Below are 7,350 nucleotides of genomic sequence, written 5' to 3'. Positions count from 1 at the left end.
GTTGATTTGCAAAATCAGCCTGAGGATCAAGTCCTAGCTCGGCAGACTACTTCGGGATACAAAAAGCGGCATGCTCAGTCCTCGAGACTCAGGTTGGGTGCGGCCGACCAGCCTGAGGCTCATAATCTCCTCGGAAACTATATTGCACTTAAAATTTTCTGCATTGGATAGGCAATGCAGTAGCCCCCGAGACACTGGTCGGGTGGCAACACCAGATCAGGGGATCAATGTGCCCCTTTAATATTTGTAAATAATAAGACCAAAGCCCAGTAGCCCCCGAGCCTTAATGCGGGCACGGGTGGCCGAATTAAGGATCGATATCCATAGTAAAATCACAAATTATGTGTAATGACTCTATGTATCCAAGTACTTTACGTCATTAATGCTCAGATCCGCATTGTCCAAATTTTGGTGACCGACCATCGGCTTCCACCTCCTCGGCCAGTAGCCGAGGAGTGTTTGTACTACTTTATAGAGCCTATATGAGGGCAAATATTTATGACAAACAAGGCAATCTGGCCATACGGTTTTATAAACAAAGATACGCAGAGAGATATGTTATATTACTGTTTAACATAAGAAATGTCTTCCAAAGAAAATAGTCCCGCTATCGGTTCCTTTCTTTGGGTTGTCATGCTGAGCATGATCATGAAACCTCAGCCCTAATGTAAAAGCGAAATATTGAGGATTTAGTTTGGGAGGCCAGTTACTAGCCCCCGGTAGTGTTCGGCGACAGTCGAGGTCAAGTCGTAAACACTTCGGCCAATGTTATGAATGGCCCGTCATTTAACACAGTCATCGGATCACTGACCAGTTTATGCTTATTGTGATAGTTAGTTTTCGGCTTTCTCCACTGAGGTGCTTAACCATGTGAGCTGGAAGCACAATCGCGGTGGTTCTCCCTTTGCACACCTAGCCGAACAAAGCGGAACGTAGGAGGCACACACATGAGCCGGGCAACCCAACTATTGACCGAAGACACAATTCGAAACCGATGCATACATAGCAATATCCGAGAATGTTTTTGCCGAATCTCTAAAGGTGTCCGGCGTTGCACTATGAGACTTGTGCTGAAAACACACAAATAGTTTGAAAGTGCCATAATCTTGGAAAACAAAAAAACGTCAGTAAAAACTTGACGTCCGAACAAGATCAAGTGTCCGGTGCCAATCCGAAAATTGGAAAAAATTGTGCTTCTGTCGTGCTTTAACATGACACACCCGATCTCAAGACTTCACGCGGGTCAGCCTACGGCTTCAAGCTCCTCATCCCAAAGGCAGAGTACTTCTCCGAGGCCAGTTTAGCAAACTAAACTCAAGCAGCTTTCAGAGAGAAGATAGGCTATCCGGCTATTGACCATAAACTCGAGTCAAAAAAGGAGTGGTAGAAAAAGACATTGCAACGACCAAGAAGAAAACACATTTACTATAAAACAGCTCATATAAATTTTAAGAGCCCCCAAGTGACTTGGGTAAAAGAATTTTATGTATAATGATTGTATGTACCGAAGTACTTATATCATATATGTGTTCACCCGAACTTTAAATGCGTCTTAACCGACCGTCGGCTTCTCCCTCTTCGGCCAGGGGACGAAAAGTGTCAAGTACTCCACCTGTCGAGAGTATCGACGGTGTTTCCGATGACCAGGCAATCAGGCCATAAGGCTATAACAGACAAATCGCGCTCAGGGAACTTATCCTATATTACTGATGAAGTGTAAGAAGCATCTTCAAAGAAAATAGTACCCCCACCGATACCTTTCTTCGGTGCTTATTATTATTATGAGACTTGTGCAATAGATTTTTTGTACTCATGAGTTCCGTTGTGTGCCGACCATTATTGAAAACAGTAAGAGTGCTAGCTTTCGGCTTCACCCAGTCTGAGGTCAGAGCTTGGATGACCCAGTCGTGACAATCGCAAAGGTGCTCCCTTTACTCCCTTCCCGAACAATCGGGAACGTAGGGGTAAGCACAGGAGCCAGGCAACCCAGCTTGCAAATCGCTTAAGTCGATATGGTGCATATTGTGGCGTAATACACGAACAAGGAACGAAGCCGTACAAGTATAATCATATGCAAGAGGAAAAGCTCCATGAAGGAAGCCCCCAAGTAAACGAGGTATTTGAATTTGCTTGCAACAAACAAGGCTTTGACAAAGAATTTTGTCACAAACAACTTTTTGCCAAAAAGTATAATGCTTGGTCGAACCGAACAAAAGTTTAAAAGTTAAAACTTTGAGCATGAAGGCAACTTAGCTGGTTAATGTGTTCGGCATTGATGACGCGGTCCGAGCTTGACGCGGGACAAGGTTCCATCCCCAAGCCGGTCCCGAGGTGGCGGAGCAAAGAGCTCGGCACTCCGAAGTGGTGACATAACACGGTCAATGCAGGCCGGCAGAGTGATCCCGAAGTCCCCGGCATGGGGTAATGAAGTGTTGACGAAGCCCTCCGTCCAGCCGAGGTGACGTGGTATGTCAGTACACCGAGTTAACGATACTGCCCAACCCGGATTATTTTCCTCTGCACAAAAAATAGTGCAAACCGGAGATAGTAGTAATAATAATAATTAAAAAAATCGTTGCATAATAAATAATTTATGCAAAGTGAGTAATATAAGAAATACGGCCAGGCACCGAAGTCAATGTCGACGCAGGGCGTCGGCGTGATGCGGTAAAGGCGTGGTAAAGCCTGAATTCATAGGTCGGTCCGAGTTTCGGATGCAGCGTTCGCCGGACCATGTACAAAAACTGACCGAACCACCATGCGACAGTTGTTAATGCGGCCACCATTTGATAGACCTGTGTACATATGATGGACAAACTAGAGTAATAATTCCTTGGAAAAAATGAGCCCAAACAAGCAAAAAATACTAGGATTAATAGCACATGGTTTATTTGTTGTAGCAATCCAAAGAAAGGTGATTCCCAAAATTGGGACTCGATCCGCACACCCATTGCCTGATAGGCGATACAGCGACGGCATGGCAATGCTGGCAAAGGTTGGCTCGCCGAGGCAAATCCCTCGGTCCAGCTAACGTGACGGAGCTGGTCGGCTAGTGACGCTAAAGTCTCCGGAGTAGGTTGATGAAGAGATGGCGAAGCCCCTGGTCCAGCCGAGATGTCGAAGCCTCAATGTCAGCCGATGAGTCAAAGTAGGTAGGCGTGATGGACACCGGTTTGAAGAAGCAACAATGCGGCCCTGCCGATGCAGGTCATGACGTGGTCAATGCCGGCTTGATGAAGTGACCGTGCGGTGATGCCGGTGTGCCCGCTCCGTGTAATCCGTGGGGCGGCAATGTTGGTGATGATTTATCCTTCGCGATGCTGGACTCCTGTTCGGCTTGCCGAGATGATGATCCGAAGAAGTTGAGCTCGGCTCAACAAAGTGACGACCTGTCTAGCGCAGGTCGGCAGCCGTGGAGAAATATTGCCGGACTGGTTTGATACCAGCATGATGGTGAAGATCATGTTCAAAATATTTTAAAGTTAATGGGATGTGTTCGGGAACAAAACACAATACCCCATACAAAACTTCCTTCAAAAAGGATGTCCGAAATCCCGTTCACAGAAAAGACGAAGTCGGGTCGGATTCGTTTTCGCACAGAAAACAGATCCGAAAAGTGATGCAGTAATCGGAAGGTTCCCGAAGTTTGGACGGTCGGATCGAGCTGAAATGTTGAGGGGTAGTAGATATGGGAATTCCACAGCCGTTCAACGGTTGGATCTTCCAAAGGACGTCCGAGCTAGAAGCTGGACACCACGCCCTAAACTTGTCCAGATTCCCGTCCAGATTTGACATGGCTCCGGTATATCGTGGATTGCCAGAGATTCCTCCATCGGAACTGGACGAATTTTTCCAGGGTTGTTGTAGACTCAATTCCCGCACAATTGCACCGAAGGAATCGTTAAAAGGACACTTGAGGGGGCGGTGACGGCGGATACAAGTTCGTTGTCCAGAAAAACAGCACGGTCGCCCGAGGGCAATGTTGACGTTGAGCCCCCGAGCTTCATGGACAATTCCTCTATGATCTTGATAGAGATCGGAGTTGGTGTTGATGAAGGCCCTCATCCGAACATGACGATCGGAGGCAGGGCACAGTCCTCAGTCAAGCCAAGGTGACCGGACGAGCCGGTGACGAAGAAGCCGGCGTCGCAGTTCACCTACGGGCGAGCCATTGATCCTTTTGCCGATCACACAGTGGAGCTCTCAATGAAAGCACAAATGTCGGTGTCAAAACCGGCGGATCTCGAGTAAGGGGTCCCGAACTATGCGTCTAGGATTGATGGTAACAGGAGGCAGGGGACACGATGTTTACCCAGGTTCGGGCCCTCTTGATGGAGGTAATACCCTACGTCCTGCTTGATTGATATTAATGATATGTGTATTACAAGAGTTGATCTACCACGAGATCGCAGAGGCTAAACCGTAGGAGCTAGCCTATGGTATGATTTTTTGTATATGATCTATCGACTAGCCTGGCCTTGGTTTATATAATGCACCAGAGGCCTAGGATAACAAGAGTCCTAGCCGAATATGCCGGTGGGGAGGAGTCCTTGTCTTATCACCAAGTCTTGTGGAATCTTCCATGTAAGCGGCAGCTGTCCGAACTGGCCCATGAGTATATGGCCATGGGGGTCCTCGGCCCAATCTAACATATCGGGAGACGACGTGGTGAGTACTCCCTAGTCTAGGACACCGTCATAGCCCACTAAAAATATCTGGGCCTAAATCAGCATAAGCTTTCATATTTTTCTGGTAGGCCTGTGCCCATAGTGGGCCTTTAACAGGCCTAAACATAATTTTGGCCCTCAGTAAAAATAGGCCGTTTACAGGTGTAAATATCTCGAGCCCATAAAATACATGGGCCTTTAATAGACCGAAAGTGAGATTGGGCCCTGATTGTGCCAAATAACCCACTGGGCCTTTAATATCTCTATGCTCAGGTGTCATCCCTGGATCAGTAATGCTGACACCACACAGTACTTGAAGGATTTATAACAGAGTATCAATCACACACCTATTACATCGAGAGTCTCAAAAGAGAACTTATTACAATAAATATGGCTTAAGGCCATCTAATAACGATAACAGCGGAAGACTTGGAAGATAAGTGAGTCCATCAACTCCAACGGCATCACTGAGTATAGAACCACGACCTAAAAGAACCTTAATCGTCGTCTAAAAAGTCTGCAACATTAACGTTGCATCCCGAAACGGGTCAGCACATGGAATATGCTGGCAATGTAACACATAGAGAGTAATGAAAGAATAAAGCTATACTATATGCATATTTGGCTGGTGGAAAGCTCTATGATTACAGTTTTGCGTAAAGCCAATTTTTCCCTACTGCAAAGGAATAAATTTTATTTAACTATCAAGGTAGTTGTTAAACATTGAGAATGGTTGACATCATTCTCAATCCCAATTAATCATCAACATTAAACAAAACCCAACAAAATTAATTTTAGAGTAACATGATGAGATTCACATGATAATCCAGGTACTAGATACTCAAGATGTCCATAACCGGGGACATGGCTAACCATGATTAGTTTATACACTCTGCAGAGGTTTGCATACTTTTCCCCACAAGACTCGATCGCCTCCGTTTGATTTCTTGCACTGCACAGTGTTTGAGAAACGGATGACCGAGACATAGTCTTTCAGAAGCGCTAGCACCTTACGATCGGGTAGACCATTACACCTACTTTTCCCTACATCTGCTAGTCTACCACTGTAAGAGTTCGCACAACCTACTCAACTATGCTAGAGCCCATAGTAGCTTGTGGATGCACACGGAAGTTTCTAGCATGAATAATCTCATGATCACTTTGAGCCTGGGTGGCGGTCCAAAAGAAAAACAGGCAATCACTGGAATACCCAGGTGCCTCAATCCACGCAGATGTGTATTTAAGTTGCCACCTTAGATAATCCTTTTAATTTAACAATCTCACATCTGTCATGGATTTCACTCACCCAATCCACGTCTACTAGCATAGCATGGCATAAAGCAAACGTAGAAGTAACTCCCAAGGGTTTGATAATAATAGGTAATAGGTACTACCTCAACTACTTCCCAAACCCACAATTTAATTAGATCCTAATCATGCAATGTGTGAGGGTTGATCTAATGCAATAAAACTGGGTAATTGGAAGTATGATCAAAGTGTTACTTGCCTTGTTGATGATCCGCAAAACCTAGCGATTCGAAGTAGCAAGCGGCGCACTCCGGGTACTCTATCGCAAACAAACAAGCATACAATAAGTACTCAACTAATGAACAAGTAAAACTCAAATAAGAGATCTAACCAGAAAGTTCAACTTAAGAACTTCGGTTGGCAAAAAGAATCAAATCGAACGAAGCAACGAAAGACAAACGGCAAAAGAAACAAGCTTCATTTACTATTCTGGATCTAGGGCAATTTTTACAGTGGCAAAAACTTGTTTGAGTTGGTTAAACGGAAAGAGGGTTTCGAGACGAAACTCCAGGCGCTTGAATCGCCTGATTCCGATAAACAAGCGAAAAGTTATACTAAAACGAACATCGGATCAGAGATCGCGATCAGAAAAATCGCGGATTTAATCCGAGAAAAAGAAAAACGACGAACGTTCATTAAAACGAACAAACGGGCGAACACTCGCTAATTAAATAAACCGGAAAACCGATCTTTTAAAAAAACGAAACTAAAAAAAATCGAACAAAACCGACGAAAAAACCGATCGGTTTTCTAAAAAAACCGGCGGAGAAAAAAAAACTACCTCCGGCGCGGCGAGGCGGCGCGGCGGGCGGAGGGGCGGCGGCGGCGCCGCGAGGCGGGCGGCGGGGCGGCAGCGGCGACGGCGGCTCTAGGGTTAGGGTTTGGGGGCGGGGCGCAGCTGGGCTGCCAGGCCTCGGGCGGCGGCAATATAAAGGCCCGGCTAGGCGGAGTCCTGGCCGGTTACAGCCCAGAGTCGGTTCAGACTTTTTTTAAAATAATTACGCTCGAGAAAAAAGAAATACTAAACGGACTCCAAAAATCCCGAAATAAATTTTCCCCGGCTTCTAAAATCAAGCCGCACAGGATGAACATTTATTTGGGGCCTAAATGCAAATTTTAAAAAACGCACATTTTTCCTAAATTCAAATAAAATAGCAAATAAAACCAAAATAAAATCTTATTTGATTTATTTATTAAATCCTCAATATTTCTTTATTTTTGGGAAAGTCATTTTATTCCCTCTCTCATATTTTGATAATAGAAATAATTGAAGATAAAATAAATAAAATCAAATGATCCTATTTCCAAAATTTGAGAAAACTCAAATATGAAAATAACGAAATCCCCGACTCTCTCCGAGGGTCCTTGAGTTGCG

This window comes from Triticum urartu, chromosome 2, assembly GCF_003073215.2.
Source record: "Triticum urartu cultivar G1812 chromosome 2, Tu2.1, whole genome shotgun sequence".
NCBI classification, from domain to species: Eukaryota; Viridiplantae; Streptophyta; class Magnoliopsida; order Poales; family Poaceae; genus Triticum; species Triticum urartu.
This window is presented reverse-complemented; position numbering follows the sequence as displayed.